The following is a 17,508-nucleotide window of genomic DNA, read 5'->3' as shown; positions in this document are numbered from 1 at the left end:
TGTATCCATGGATTGCGCCCGCGCCATGGAGCAAAGCGTCTAGAAAACGGCGGTACACATGTACGGAGTATACAGCACGCCCGTCGCGTTCGCGCCGCACCCCAGACGGTCAGTCGGTCTGGCATGCTGCTCTCCGAATGGAACGCGCGTCATATTGCGTTCGCACACACATGTGGGACGGCAATTGAGAACCAACCATAGGCACACTCCTCGGCCCCACATGTCGGGTGACTTAATAGAAGAGGGAGACGAGCGATAGTACTAGAGAAGTGGTGTACTACGTTGGTGCCTGGACGAACCCTGTAAGACACGGAAGATTAGTTCGTCCATGTATGTGACCAGACTCCAGCAGACACGCTTGGATTGGCTATCGTCTACATATCGTGCAGGCTGTGTTGTACATGGCTGTAGTTGTGGTGAGAAATCTAAAAAAGGTTTCTTGTCATCTCGCAAAATTATGTGTCATGTGCTTCGGATCACTGCGAGGGTTAAACAACGACAACTGAGTTGGGCTAGTCATTGGGGGCACATGCACGAACAGTGACTACTCGGCTGCCATCTAGGTCAAGCCGGCTATGTTAATTAGGACGTCTATCGACGGACCCCTTTTCTACGAGTTTATCTTTAATTTGAGCTTTGTTCCTCGTCTAGTTTATCCGTCGGGATTCATGTTGTCTCCTTTGGGCAGTGAGGTTATGATTTCTTGGCATGTGGCATTTTTTCGTGTTATATGTTATAATCCGGCGCTTCAGATCAAAATGACGACAACTGCGCCTCCGGGCCACGTGCATGAAGACTTCTCGACAGTCATTGACGAGGTCAAGCCGGCTCTGGTAGACAAAAGAAAACTAAGTACTACTCCACTATATAGGCAGGAGCCTTCGCGCTTGCTTGCTAGTGTTGCTCTCTTCACACTGTCTCGGCCTCTCCAGATCTAAACACGACAGCGGTGGCCACACTCTCTCTCTCTCTCTATGCTCACCGCTGGTCACAGATCCAGCCGAATCCTCTCCGCCGGGGAAGGTGAGAAGGTGCAACGTTCACGCGGTCGTCCTCGACGACGGCTCTTACCCACTGCTGGGCGCCTCCCGATCAGCCTGCCTTGCCATTCTCTCCCAAGCACCGCTGGCAAGGGAGGGCCTCCGACCCCTTCTTCCTCGCTGTCATAGTGTGGGCAGATCCGGCCTCCCACCGCCCACCTAGCGACATCCTGGCGACCATCAGGTATAACTTCCTTCGAAACCGGCCTTGCTCTACTTCCCGAGCTCCTGACGTTGCTGCATTCATAACTTTTACTATTTCTCAGGCCCCCTCGTAGATAGGATCGATCCGCTGTTCGAAAACCACCTTTTTTTTTACGTTTAAGAGGTAAAACTAGTTCATGCACTCGAATCTAGTACTACTTGGTTCAAACAAGGAAGAAAGGGGTGGGGGTGGGGGAGGATTTGTTACCTGAATCTAGGACTTGGTCGAAAGAGGAAATAATGGGGGAGAAAAGTAGCAGAGACTGGCTATCCAACTGGTCTCTAGGTCAAATAGGGAAATAAAGGGAAACGCAGTACAAACTCAATATAAACCCGATCTATTGGTTGAAAAAGGAAAGAAAGTGGGGACTGGGGGACAAGTTGCTACCTCTTGAGCACTGTGTTGGATTTCCCCGAAGAGGAGAGGATGATGCAGCAAAGTAGCGTAAGTGTTTCCCTCGGTTTTTGAGAACCAAGGTATCAATCCAGTAGGAGACCACACACAAGTCCCTCGTACCTACACAAAACGATAGCTACTCGCAACCAACGCTTAGGGGTTGTCAATCCCTTCACGGTCACTTACGAGGGTGAGATCTAATAGAGATGATAAATAATATTTTTGGTATTTTTGATAGATAGATGCAAAGTGAAAAGTAAAAGGCAAAGTAAAAACAAAGCAAGTAAATAAAGTGATAGAGATTAATATGACGAGAATAGACCCGGGGGCCATAGATTTCACTAGTGGCTTCTCTCAAGAGCATAGATTTTCTACGGTGGGTGAACAAATTACTGTTGAGCAATTGACAGAATTGAGCATAGTTATGAGTATATCTAGGCAATGATCATGTATATAGGCATCACGTCCGAGACAAGTAGATCGAAACGATTCTGCATCTACTACTATTACTCCACTCATCGACCGCTATCCAGCATGCATCTAGAGTATTAAGTTAAAAACAGAGTAACGCCTTAAGCAAGATGACATGATGTAGAGGGACAAATTCATGCAATATGATAAAAACCCCATCTTGTTATCCTCGATGGCAACAATACAATACGTGCCTTGCAACCCTTTCTGTCACTGGTAAGGACACCGCAAGATTGAACCCAAAGCTAAGCACTTCTCCCATTGCAAGAACTACCAATCTAGTTGGCCAAACCAAACGGATAATTCGAAGAGACTTGCAAAGATAACTCAATCATACATAAAAGAACTCGGAGAAGAATCAAATATTTTCCATAGATAATACTGGATCATAAACCCACAATTCATCGGTCTCAACAAACACACCGCAAAAAGAAGATTACATGGAATAGATCTCCACAAGAGAGGGGGAGAACATTGTATTGAGATCCAAAAAGAGAGAAGAAGCCATCTAGCTACTAACTATGGACCCGAAGGTCTGAAGTAAACTAGTCACACTTCATCGGAGGGGCTATGGTGTTGATGTAGAAGCCCTCCGTGGTGGATGCCCCCTCTGGTGGAGCTCCGGAATAGGCCCCAAGATGGGATCTCGTGGATATAGAAGGTTGCGGCGGTGGAATTAGGTTTTTGGCTCCTGTTCTGATCGTTTGGGGATACGTAGGTATATATAGGAGGAAGGAGTACGTCGGTGGAGCGTCAGGGGGGCCCACGAGGTAGGGGGCACGCCCAGGGGGCGCGCCCTCCACCCTCATGACCGCCTCTGGCACTGCTTGGAGTAGGTTCCAAGTCTCCTGGATCACGTTCGGTGAGAAAATCACGTTCCCAAAGGTTTCATTCCGTTTGGACTCCGTTTGATATTCTGTTTCTTCGAAACACTGAAATAGGCAAAAAAATAGCAATTCTGGGATGGGCCTCCGATTAATAGGTTAGTCGCAAAAATAATATAAAAGTGGAAAATAAAGCCCAATATAGTCCAAAACAGTAGATAAAGTAGCATGGAGCAATCAAAAATTATAGATACGTTGGAGACGTATCAGGCATCCCCAAGCTTAATTCCTGCTCGTCCTCGAGTAGGTAAATGATAAAAAAATAATTTTTGATGCGGAGTGATACTTTGGCATAATTTCAATGTAAATCTTCTTAATTGTGATATGAATATTCAGATCCGAAAGATTCAAGACAAAAGTTCATATTGACACAAAAATAATAATACTTCAAGCATACTAATCAAAGCAATCATGTCTTCTCAAAATAACATGGCGAAAGAAAGTTTATCCCTACAAAATCATATGGTTAGGCTATGCTTCATTTTCGTCACACAAAGATGTTCCCAACTTCTATACCCCAGATGACAAGCCAAGCAATTGTTTCATACTTAAATAATCTCAAACTTTTTCAACCTTCACGCAATACATGAGCGTGAGCCATGGATATAGCACTATGGGTGGAATAGAATATGATGATGGGGATTGTGTGGAGAAGACAAAAAAAGGAGAAATTCTCACATTGATGAGGCTAATCAATGGGCTATGGAGATGCCCATCAATTGATGTCAACATGAGGAGTAGGGATTGCCATGCAACGGATGCACTAGAGCTATGAATGCTTAACAAAAGAAAAGTAGTGGGTGTGCATCCAACTTGCTTGCTCATGAAGACCTAGGGCATTTGAGGAAGCCCATCGTAGGAATATACAAGCCAAGTTCTATAATGAAAAATTCCCACTAGTATAAAAAGGACAACTTTATGAGACCCACTAAATGAGGAATAAGGTGCTACTTTGAAGCACAATATATGAGACTCACTACATGAAGAACAAGGTGCTACTTTGAAGCACAAATGTGGAAAAGGAGATAGTAGCGTTGCCCTTTATATATATATATATATATTGGCCTTTCTTTTTTTTCTTTTGGCCTTTCTTTTTTTTGGGAAATTCTCTAATAATGATGATCATCACACTTCTATTGATTACAACATAAGGATTACAACTCGAAACTTAGAACAAGATATGACTCTATATGAATGCCTCCGGCGGTGTACCGGGATGGTGCAATGAATCAAGAGTGACATGTATGAAAATAATGCATGGTGGCTTTGCCACAAATACGATGTCAACTACATGATCATGCAATGGCAATATGACAAAAGTAATGTATGTCATGATGATGATGGTGGAAGTTGCATGGCAATATATCTCAGAATGGCTATGGAAATGCCATGATAGGTAGGTATGGTGGCTGTTTTGAGGAAGATATAAGGAGGTTTATGTGTGATAGAGCGTATCGTATCACGGGGTTTGGATGTACCGGCGAAGTTTGCACCAACTCTCAAGGTGAGAAAGGGCAATGCACGGTACCGAAGAGGCTAGCAAAGGCAGAGAGGTGAGAGTGCATATAATCCATGGACTCAACATTAGTCAAAAGAACTCATATACTTATTGCAAAACTTTAGAAGCCATCAAAAATCAAGTACTATGCGCATGCTCCTAGGGGGATAGATTGGTAGGAAAAGACCATCGCTCGTCCCCGACCGCCACTCATAAGGATGCACAAGCCAGGTACACTTCGTGTTTCAAATTTGTTACACAACTTTAACCATACGTGCATGCTACGGGACTTGCAAACTTCAACACAAGTATTTCTCAAATTCATAATCACCCAACTAGCACGACTTTGATATTATCACCTCCGTATCTCAAAACAATTATCAAGCATCAAACTTATCTTAGTATTCAACGCACTCAAAATAAAGTTTCACATATCTTGAACACCAAGTATATTAACATTAAGCAAATTACCATGCTATTAACGACTCTCAAAATAATCTAAGTGAAGCATGAGAGATCAATAGTTTCTTTAAAACAAATCCACCACCATGCTCTAAAAGATATAAGTGAAGCACTACAGCAAAAATTATCACGCTCAAAAGATATAAGTGAAGTACTATGAGCAAAAATTATCACGCTCAAAAGATCTAAGTGAAGCACATAGAGTATTCTAGAAAATTCCAATTCATATATGGATCTCTCAAAAGGTGTGTACAGCAAGGATGATTGTGGTAGACTAACAAGCAAAGACACAAATAATACAAGACGCTCCAAGCAAAACACATATCATGTGGTGAATAAAAATATAGATCCAAGTAAATTACTGATGGAAGTGGACGAAAGAGGGGATGCCTTCCGGGGCATCCCCAAGCTTTGACTTTTTGGTGTCCTTGGATTATCTTGGGGGTTCCATGGGCATCCCCAAGCTTAGGCTCTTGCCACTCCTTGTTCCATAATCCATCAAAAGAATTCACCCAAAACTTGAAAACTTCACAACACAAAACTCAATAGAAATCCCGTGAGCTCCGTTAGAGAAAGAAAACAAAAGACTACCTTAAGGTACTGTAACGAACTCATTCTTTATTTATATTGGTGTTAAACCTACTGTATTCCAACTTCTCTATGGATTATAAAATATTTTACTAGCCATAGATTCATCAAAATAAGCAAACAACACACACAAAACAGAATCTGTCAAAAACAGAACAGTCTGTAGTAATCTGTTACTAACGCAAACTTCTGGAACCCAAAAAATTCTACCAAAATTAGACGACCTGGAAAATTTGTTTATTGATTATCTGCAATTTGAATCAGTATTTTATCACATTCTGGTGATTTTTAACAATTCGGGCACTGAGCGCAAAGTTTCTGGAAATTACAGCAAGATCAAATAACTATCATCCAAGAAGATCCAATAGGTCTAGCTTGGCACAAACACTAATTAAAACATAAAACCACATCCAAACAGAGGCTAGATGGATTATTTATTCCTAAACAGAAGCAAAAATAAAAAACACAAAATAAAATTGGGTTGCCTCCCAACAAGCGCTATCGTTTAACGCCCCTAGCTATGCATAAAAGCAATGATAGATCTAGGTAGTTCCGTAGTAATAAGATAGATCGGTGAAACTCATTTCATATTCTCTACGTTCGGCAGCAAGTTTACTTTGAGGTAAGCAAAAGTAATCAAAAGGGCTAAATTTAATAGGGCAAAAATCCCCAAGATCAATTTTAGGAGGTATAGGTTCCTCTTTCGGCCCTTCATAATGAAGAACCAACTCATCATTATAAGCGTCCTTTTGACAGAACCTTGTGAGTCTACACTCAAGAGAGTATCCTAACTCATTATTTCGAATAGCCAAATCCTCATTAAATTCAGAGATTCTATCAATTAAAATATTGGTTGGTACCTTTTTTCTAAGGTTTTCATTGAAAGCAACATAGTCAAGAGATTGAAAACGCATAATTTCTTCTTGATCAAAGATGATAGATTCTATGGGAGGACGGCCAGCGTCCACCCTATAATGCGCAAAGATTTCTTTGGCCTCTTTTATTATAAATCTGAATTCATGAGCCAAAAAGATAGTAGCGGCACGCTTAACAGAGAAGTGTTCGATATTAGAAAACTCTAGGAAAATCCTTTGTATAGAAGGGTGCATATGCATAAATTGCCTTTCAAGTTCAACAATAAGCATAGCAATGGCATCAGAAAGACTACTGGTTCTATGAAGAATAGAACTGCCCAGAGAGGGCAAAGCACCGGCACAAGTAAAGAAATCTTGAATAACTCTTTTTCCAATAATATTACCACTACCGATTCGAAATCTTTTTGTATGATAGGTAAGGGATTCTTCAGCAGGAGCCTCAGAATTTTCCATGATACTATTATCGCCCATGTCGGCAATAATTTCCCCAATTTCAGACATAGTGACAAGCAAGCAAACTAACACACGAGAAAACAGAAAGGCAACGGGAAAAAGGCAAACGAAAAAGAGAGGAGGAGATTGGGAAAGAGAGGGCGAATAAAACGGCAAGGGTGAAGTGGGGAAGAGGAAAACGAGAGGCAAATGGCAAATAATGTAATGCGGGAGATGGGGATTGCGATGGGTACTTGGTATGGTTGACTTGCTTGCGTGAGCCTCCCCGGCAACGGTGCCAGAAATTCTTCTTGCTACCTCTTGAGCACTGCGTTGGATTTCCCCGAAGAGGAGAGGATGATGCAGCAAAGTAGCGTAAGTATTTCCCTCAGTTTTTGAGAACCAAGGTATCAATCCAGTAGGAGACCATGCACAAGTCCCTCATACCTACACAAAACGATAGCTACTCGCAACCAACGCTTAGGGGTTGTCAATCCCTTCACGTTCACTTACGAGAGTGAGATCTGATAGAGATGATAAATAATATTTTTGGTATTTTTGATAGATAGATGCAAAGTGAAAAGTAAAAGGCAAAGTAAAAATAAAGCAAGTAAATAAAGTGATAGAGATTATTATGATGAGAATAGACCCGGGGGCCATAGATTTCACTAGTGGCTTCTCTCAAGAGCATAGATTTTCTACGGTGGGTGAACAAATTACTGTTGAGCAATTGACAGAATTGAGCATAGTTATGAGTATATCTAGGCAATGATCATGTATATAGGCATCACGTCCGAGACAAGTAGATCGAAATGATTCTGCATCTACTACTATTACTCCACTCATCGACCGCTATCCAGCATGCATCTAGAGTATTAAGTTAAAAACGGAGTAATGCCTTAAGCAAGATGACATGATGTAGAGGGATAAATTCATGCAATATGATAAAAACCCCATCTTGTTATCCTCGATGGCAACAATACAATACGTGCCTTGCAACCCTTTCTGTCACTGGGTAAGGACACCGCAAGATTGAACCCAAAGCTAAGCACTTCTCCCATTGCAAGAACTACCAATCTAGTTGGCCAAACCAAACGGATAATTCGAAGAGACTTGCAAAGATAACTCAATTATACATAAAAAAATCCAGAGAAGAATCAAATGTTTTCCATAGATAATACTGGATCATAAACCCACAATTCATCGGTCTCAACAAACACACCACAAAAAGAAGATTACATCGAATAGATCTCCACAAGAGAGGGGGAGAACATTGTATTGAGATCCAAAAAGAGAGAAGAAGCCATCTAGATACTAACTATGGACCCGAAGGTCTGAAGTAAACTAGTCACACTCCATCGGAGGGGCTATGGTGTTGATGTAGAAGCCCTCCGTGGTGGATGCCCCCTTCGGCGGAGCTCCGGAACAGGCCCCAAGATGGGATCTCGTGGATACAGAAGGTTGCGGCGGTGGAATTAGGTTTTTGGCTCCTGTTCTGATCGTTTGGGGATACGTAGGTATATATAGGAGGAAGGAGTACGTCGGTGGAGCGTCAGGGGGGCCACGAGGTAGGTGGGCGCGCCCTCCACCCTCGTGACCGCCTCTGGCACTGCTTGGAGTAGGTTCCAAGTCTCCTGGATCACGTTCAGTGAGAAAATCACGTTCCCGAAGGTTTCATTCCGTTTGGACTCCGTTTGATATTCTGTTTCTTCGAAACACTGAAATAGGCAAAAAAAAACAGCAATTCTGGGCTGGGCCTCCGGTTAATAGGTTAGTCCCAAAAATAATATAAAAGTGGAAAATAAAGCCCAATATAGTCCAAAACAGTAGATAAAGTAGCATGGAGCAATCAAAAATTGTAGATACGTTGGAGACGTATCACAAGTCAACAGAGTAAGTCCAGCACTAGATTTGCTAGCCTCACACAGTATAAGGTGGTTGTCGGTGTCAAAACTAGCGGATCTCGGGTAGGGGGTCCCGAACTGTGCGTCTAGGCGGATGGTAACAGGAGACAAGGGACACGAAGTTTTACCCAGGTTCGGGCCCTCTCGATGGAGGTAAAACCCTACGTCCTGCTTGATTAATATTGATGATATGGGTAGTACAAGAGTAGATCTACAACGAGATCAAAGAGGTTAAACCCTAGAAGCTAGCCTATGGTATGATTGTTGTATATTGTGTTGTCCTACGGACTAAAACCCTCCGGTTTATATAGACACCGGAGAGGGTTAGGGTTACACAAAGTCGGTTACAATAGTAGGAGATCTAAATATCCGCATCGCCAAGCTTGCCTTCCACGCCAAGGAAAGTCCCATCCGGACACGGGACGAAGTCTTCAATCTTGTATCTTCATAGTCCAGGAGTCCGGCTGAAGGTACAGTTCGGCTATCCGGACACCCCCTAATCCAGGACTCCCTCAGTAGCCCCTGAACCAGGCTTCAATGATGACGAGTCCGGCACGCAGATTGTCTTCGGCATTGCAAGGCGGGTTCCTCCTCCAAGTACTTCATAAAAGATTGTAAACACTAAGGGTAGTGTCCGGCTCTGCAAAATAAGTTTCCACATATTGCCATAGAGAGAATAATATTAACACAAATCTAATCTGCTAACGTATTCCGTAGCGTGACATCACGCTACGGCCAAGCATTTATTCGAATCGTTTTTACTTCCCCACCTCAGCGCATTTTGCGAGGCGGTTTCCTTGGCACGTCTTGTTAAAGCAGAGATTGTGTCCCTCATTTACGGGATTCTCATCAATATGGACGTGGGTAACCCAACCGCGCCATTTATCACGGCGCTTGGGAGATAAGCGAGTTTTACCAGGCTGGTGGGGACGCATAGTCGCATCCGCCCATATAAGGGGATAAGGGTCCACCTTTTTACCTACGCCTTCTTCCTCCTTTGCCTATCCATCTTCCGCGCACTCGAGCTCCAGCGCCCAAGCCCGCACTTCCCACCTCAACCTTCTCCAGCCATGTCCGGAGCGGGAGGCAAGTGGATGGTCTCCTCCGTCACGAAAGGCCATATCAAAAAGCTAAGGAAGGCCGGATACTTGTCTAACAACATTGCACACCGGCTTCCCGAAAAGGGGCAGCTCCTCCCCACCCCAAGGCCCCATGTGAGGGTCGTATTCCTTCCTCACTTCCTCCATGGACTGGGTTTTCCTCTCCACCCGTTCATCCGGGGGCTCATGTTCTACTATGGCCTGGATTTCCACGATCTGGCCCCAAACTTCGTCCTCAACATATCGGCGTTTATCATCGTGTGTGAAGCTTTCCTCTGCATCCGCCCCCATTTCGGCCTGTGGCTCAGGACCTTCAACATCAAGCCGAAGGTGGTGCGGGGCAACCAGGCGGAATGCGGAGGCGCCATGGCGCGCAAGATGGCCAACGTCCTATGGCTCCAGGGCTCCTTTGTGGAGACCCTGAAGGGGTGGCAGTCATGGTGGTTTTACACCACCGAGCCACGCGATCCTAAGTGGGTCGCAGCCCCCGAGTTCCGGTCTGGACCCCCCACGCGGCTCACGTCTTGGAAAGAGACGGGCCTGTCATGGGGCAACAAAGACGAGGTGACCAGACTGCAAAAATGCATCCAAACCCTGGTGAACAAGTAGCTCAAGCTTGTCAATGTAGTCTAGGTTATGCTCGTCCGCCGGATCCTCCCGTGTCACAACGGGACTTCAATCTGTGGGAGTTCAACCCGGTGCAGCACCCCACCCTGAGCAGGCTCTTCGACACGACGTACGAAGATGTCTGGAAGGTGCTATTCAAAGGCGCCGAGGCTCCCGCATCCGCTTCCGAGGACCGCGGATTCAGCATGTAGCATCACGCTGGCGAGGTAAGCCATTTTTACCTTTTACAGGATGTTGGTTTTTCATAGTTTGACTCTATGCGGGATCTAAGCTCCCTTACCTTTGACAGGATTGGCAGGTGAGGTCCGGCCAGATCAACTGTCCGGCTCCTTTGCCCGAAGACCCATCCAATGTTCGTTTAGCGAAGCTGCTGGTTCCGGCACCTTACGTGGTGCCGGAGAAGAAGGCCAAGAATAAGGCCACGGGGACTCGAAAGAGTTCCCGGCGTATGGTGGTGTCGGACTCATCGTCCGACGACTCCGAGACGCCCTCCTCCCGTGAAGACGGGGAGGAGGAAGAAGAAACCGCTCGCCCTCTAGCGGGGGGAGGAAAGAAGAGGAAGGCCGCCCCAACAGGGGAGGCCGAAGGGTCCAAGAAGGGGAAGACCCTCCCTCCGGACTACTCCACCCGCGCCGACGAGGGCGAAGAGGAGTGGCCGCACAGGGCCAAGCGCCCGGCGGAATCGTAAGTATTCGGATACCAGAGTAACTCATTGTGTTCCTTTGTTGCACAGCTTTTCCTTATGTCGGATATAATTATGAGCCCGCCCAAGGCCCGGCTCGACGAGTCATCGAGCGGCTCCCTGGATTCATCGGATGTGAATTCAGTTCCGCCCGCTGCCTCCCCCCGTACTGTGGACGACACCGAAGTGGCGTCGCGACAAGCTCCAGGCCAAGAGGAGGTGGTCCTGGAGGAGCCGCGAGGCGACCTCCCGGACTCTAGGAGTAAAGGGGACAAGACCCCTCAGGGAGCCGGGAAAACCCAACTATTGACCCAAGACATGATTCGAAGCCGATGCATATAATGCTATAAGTTCGGGGTGCCGCACTTGTGAAAGTGTTCGGACCTCTTACACCATATTGGGGGGTACTGAAGCCCCTGGCGTATTTGTGGTATGCCACAATAGGACCTCCTACATCTTCAACACCTACATGAAGTCATCATCGACATGAGCATCCACATCTTCAACACCTACATGAAGTCATCATCGACAAAACCCAAGGTTAGTTCATCCCTCCACTACAAAAAAGAAACATCCGTGACATTTTGGGCCGAACAATTTTTTTTCTGTCATACATATGACACTTCTATGACGATAATTGTGACAAAACCCGGTATCATCATAGATGTGGTGGGCTCCTACTTCTATGACAAAAAATCATGACAGAAAATGGGCTTTTCGTCCTGGGCGGGCCGGAGACGCAGCTGCAGGACATTCTTTAGGCCGTCCATGACGGAAAAAACCATGGTTGAAGCGAGGGGGAGGAAAATTTCGGGGAGTTGCCGGTTATGGTGGGAGGTCGGGGGCCGAGCGATGCGCGTTTCTCTCGTACACGTGCGAGGCGTTGGCTCTAACTGAACCTGAGCGAGGGCGTTGGGCTCTAACTGAACCCAAGAGATTGCACTGCAGGCTACGCATTACTGAACCCGAGCGATCGACCGATGGCTGTTAACTGAACCCGATGGAGCGATTCCTTCGCTACTGCTGCTAACCGAAGCCGATCGATTGGATGAACAGTGAGCGTTGCGGGAGGGGGGTTGGATGAACAGTGAGCGGTGGAGTTGCCTCTGGATGAACAGGACCCCGTGGTGTGGAGGGCTGGATGAACAGTAGACGGTGGAGGGGTGGCCGTGGAGGGGTGGTTGAACAGGACCCCGTGGTGTGGAGGGCTGGATGAACAGTAGACGGTGGAGGGCTGGATGAACAGTAGACGGTGGAGGGGTGGTTGAACAGTAGCCGGTGGAGTAGCGCGTGGTGGAGGCTGGGGCTTCAGTACCCCCCATTTCGACCGTAGGAGGTCCGTTTCGTCCATTTTGCGGTATGCCACACCCCTCCCGATCAATAGGACCCCCGTTTCGACCGTAGGAGGTCCAGTTCCTCCGTTTTGCGGTACGCCACACCCCTCCCGGTCAACAGGACCCCCGTTTTGACCGTAGGAGGTCCGTTTCGTCCGCTTTGCGGTACGCCACACCCCTCCCGATCAACAGGACCCCCGTTTCGACCGTAGGAGGTCCGTTTCCTCCGTATTGCGGTACGCCACACCCCTCCCGATCAATAGGACCCCGTTCCGAACGTGGCCGGTCGAACACAAGGCCGTTTCCTCCGTTCTGCGGTACGCCAGGCCTCGTTTCCATCGCCTATTCCGTCCAAGCCGGTTGGCTCCCACACGTTCCGTTGCCTCCCGATGAACACAACGCATTCTGTTGCCTCCCATGAACACGACGCATTTCGTTGCCTCCCCATGAACACGACGATGACTCTTTCTCCGTTCCGACCCAGCCATGTACGTATGCGCGAGTAGGCGTTTGAGACCCCGCCCGTGTGTACGTACGTGGCCGTACTTTCTTTCTTGGACCCTGGCCGCTGTACGTACGTATACATGCTACGTGAGCGCCTCTACTACAACACGTACGCGCCTCTACTATGACACGTGCGCGCCTCTACATCGACCAGTATATATGTACGTACACGTTCGCGACTAGAATGACAACGCTACGTACGCTTCGACCAGGTGGGTCCCGACTATCAGGCAGTTCTTTGCGTGCGAAAATGTAGCTGGTGGGTCCCATCAGACAGAGGGGTGAATCGTTTTTTTTGCTCGGACGCACTTCCTTTGCGTGTGAAGATGTAGCTGGTGGGTCCCAGCAGTCAGGGGGCGAATCGTTTTTTTTTGCCCGGACGCACTTCCTTGCGTGCGAAGATGTAGTTGGTGGGTCGCAGCAGTCAGGGGGGCGAATCATTTTTTTGCCCGGACGTACTTCCTTGCGTGCGAAGATGTAGCTGGTGGGTCCCAGCAGTCAGGGGAAACTTTTTTTCACGAAATACGGTGGCCCGTCCAGTGGGTCCCCGCTGTCAGGTGGAGGAATAATTATTTTCCACGTAATAAGGAGGCACTTCCTTGCTGCAGCCATGGACCCAGCTGTCAGCCTCTCCACGTACAGTCCATGTCCGATGGAAGTCATTCCTTGACCACGTTGACCACGCCGCGCCGAGAGCACCACGGTGGTGGACGACGGCGAGGCCTAGGAAGGGGACGACTCGGAGCCGGGGAAGACGCAGTAGTGGATGCCCACGCGAAGAGGAGAATGAGGGTTCACTGGTTCGGCTGCGGTGTGAGGCTGCTATCGCCGCAGAATAACAGGGGGTGTGAGTGAGTAGAGGGATGGCCTGGCCAGCGGTGGGAGTAGTAGGGGGCAGTGAGGCCTCCGCGGCATCACAGCCGGCCACGGGAGGTAGGAGCACGCGGCACGACCGGCACTGGTTTGGGCGGCTGGAGCAAGAAGAGCTGAACATCGTACGATAACAGGAGCTAGGATCGTTCATATTGACTAAGTTGACAAAGCCCTCCGTCCCCGTCAACTTGGTAGGCCCACAAGTCAGCCTCCCAGTATGCTGGGTTCCAGCTGGCAGGGGGAGTATTCATTTTTTGTGCGTAATAAGGAGGCACTTCCTTGCGTGCGAAGATAGCTGGTGGGTCCGACAAGTCAGCGGGGGCACGTTTTTTTTGCGAAATACAGAGGCCCTTCCGGTGGGTCCCAGATGTCAGGTGGAGGAATCATTATCATTTTTTATAAGTTAATAAGATGTGGGCGGTGGTTTTGAAATGGAATAGGAGAGGAGCGGTGGTGGTTTAAGAGGAGAAGAGCGGAAGAGCGGCGCTGGTCTTGGAAGTATTTTTTTGTTGTTTTGTGTATTTTGGGTCAAAGTTTGACCACGTACTGTATGTGACAAGCAAAATATGAATGCATGTCACCAAAAATTGTATCGTTTGGTTCGTATATGAATGTACTTTCAAATTATATTATTTTTGCAACGTATAACATATATTTTATGTGCGAAATTCATGGTCAATTATGACCCAGAATAAAAGGGAGACTAGTTAATGTGGGGTCGCTTTCTTAATTGAAGGGTAAATTGATTTTGATTTTGATCCAGTCACAGCGCGCCGGCCCTCTCGCCCAATCCTAAATCGCTACCGCACGCTCCTCTCCCTCTTCTCCATTGCAAAACCACCTCCTCTCCTCTCCATCATCTCCATTCCAAAACCACCGTCTCGCCTCTCCGTCTTCTGATCTTCTCCATTGCAAAACCACCTCCTCTCCTCTCCATCATCTCCATTCCAAAACCACCTCCTCTCCTCTCCATCATCTCCATTCCAAAACCACCGTCTCGCCTTTCCCTCTTCTGATCTTCTCTCCATTGCAAAACCACCTCCTCTCCTATCCATCATCTCCATTCCAAAACCACCTCCTCTCCTCTCCCTCTTCTCTATTGCAAGACCACCGTCTCTCCTCCCATCTTCCAAAGCTAGCACCGGACCACTCAGAACGACATCTATGGAGAGGATGCAGTAGCGAATCAGGCAGATCACCGGCGGCGACGAGGCAAAGTTAGCCAGGTTGAAGGAGATCCTTAGTTGGTTTGACAATGAGTCGGAGATTTCGAGGACGGTGCGGGCCATGTGGCAATGTATGCGAAAGAGCGAGATGGCGACGATGAGGGCGGCGATGTACATGTACTCCTCGGCGGCAGTCACGCCGCAGTCCTCCGAGTTCATCGAGTATCTCCTATGGGCGATGGAGCAGACAGATTTGCCCGAGGCGACAGTCAGGCGGAGGTGGTGGGCGAACAGGTCAAAGGTCGAGCACCCAGAGGATAACGAATCGATCGAGTATGGTGTGCCGTTCGTGAGGGTGCAGAGCCAGCCGGAGCCACAGGAGTATTCGTTCTCCCACCGCAAGAGGAGGTTGGATGGCGCGACGTCGCTACCCCGCCGTTCTCCACGATTCGCTCGACGCTCGCCTCATTTCAACGGCGGCGGTAGGGTTTAAGGTAAGCTTCGCACTAACCTAATCTTCCAGCTGCTCATGCTTATAATCAGTGTGACAGCTAATGAAAATCATGCTTACAATCAGTCTCCGAGTACTACGCCAATCACCATAAAATAGCTCTGGACCTTTGGGTCAAAGTTGTGACACATTGTACAAATAAAGAAAAATAGATTGGTGCTTCTTTCAGAAAAGAGTACTCCCTAGAAAACTGCCAATATAAGCTACTAGTATTTGGTTAGAGGATTTGCTGACGAGAAAGATCCGTCCACAGAGAGCGCCACACATCCCACTGGTGGTGGTGGATGCCAATGCGTGCATGCAGCATGATTGGTGTCGGTAATTTTTACTTGGCACACCTCACACTCTGCATATATGCCGGTTCCATACGTACATTTGTACAGTTCCACCAAAATGCAGCTGAATAACCCTGTTTGAACAGATAATGAAAAAGCGTGATTACATTATAGTGGCACTAGTTGATGAAACACACAAAATAAATAGAAGAAAATATTGCGATAGTATCATAGTATGCCATGCTGCGAGGGCGAGATGGGCCCTGCGACGCCTCATACGGTACGCCTCATACTGGACATCTTCCCAAGTCTCCCAGATACACCTTCTGCTAGTGATGAACATCAGTGTACAACAGTAGTACAAGGAGGCGCCTTGAGACATTCAAATCTCTATTTTTGTACATATCAACTAAAATTAAGCACCCCAGTTTGCAGAAACGCTTAGACATTAACAATGGGACTAGTTGATGAAACATACTTTAACAAAGAGAAGCAATTCCTTTATCTACATTGGAAATGAAATGATAGAGATGACACTCGCTCTATTTTAACTGTATTATTACTTCATTTTATCAGTGACACTAGGGTCGAGCAGGTGGCAAGCGAGGTGTACCGTGCATCTCAAGGATGGAGGCCGGGGGTGCTTAGACTGGGATGCTGAAGCTGGCTCTTTCAGTCACCAGCTACATCTTCGCACGCAAGGAAGTACGTCCGGGCAAAAAAATGATTCGCCCCCCTGACTGCTGGGACCCACCAACTACATCTTCGCATGCAAGGAAGTGCGTCCGGGCAAAAAAAAACGATTCGCCCCCCTGACATCTGGGACCCACTGGAAGGGCCTCTGTATTTCGCAAAAAAAACGTGCCCCCCGCTGACTTGTCGGACCCACCAGCTATCTTCGCACACAAGGAAGTGCCTCCTTATTACGCACAAAAAAATGAATACCCCCCCTGCCAGCTGGAACCCAGCATACTGGGAGGCTGACTTGTGGGCCTACCAAGTTGACGGGGATGGAGGGCTTTGTCAACTTAGTCAATATGAAAGATTCTAGCTCCTGTTACCGTACGATGTTCATCCAACGGTTGTAGTGCTTCTTCAACCTCTGGTCTTCTTGCTCCAGCCGCCCAAACCAGCGCCGGTCGTGCCGCGTGCTCCTACCTCCCGTGGCCGGCTGTGATGCCGCGGAGGCCTCACCTCCCCCTACTACTCCCATCGCTGGCCAGGCCATCCCTCTACTCACCCACACCCCCTGTTATTCCGCGGCGACAGCAGCCTCACACCGCAGCCGAACCAGTGAACCCTCGTTCTCCTCTTCGCGTGGGCATCCACTGATGCGTCTTCCCCAGCTCCGAGTCGTCCCCTTCCTAGGCCTCGCCGTCGTCCACCACCGTGGTGCTCTCGGCGCGGTGTGGTCAACGTGGTCAAGGAACAACTTCCATCGGACGTGGACTGTATGTGGAGAGGCTGACAGCTGGGTCCACGGCCGCAGCAAGGAAGTGCCTCCTTATTATGCGGAAAATAATGATTCCTCCACCTGACAGCGGGGACCCACCGGACGGGCCACCGTATTTCGCGAAAAAAAGTTTCCCCCTGACTGCTGGGACCCACCAGCTACATCTTCGCACGCAAGGAAGTATGTCCGGGCAAAAAAATGATTTGCCCCCTGACTGCTGGGACCCAC

This window comes from Triticum aestivum, chromosome 5A (genome assembly GCF_018294505.1).
Source record: "Triticum aestivum cultivar Chinese Spring chromosome 5A, IWGSC CS RefSeq v2.1, whole genome shotgun sequence".
Taxonomy (NCBI): Eukaryota; Viridiplantae; Streptophyta; class Magnoliopsida; order Poales; family Poaceae; genus Triticum; species Triticum aestivum.
This window is presented reverse-complemented; position numbering follows the sequence as displayed.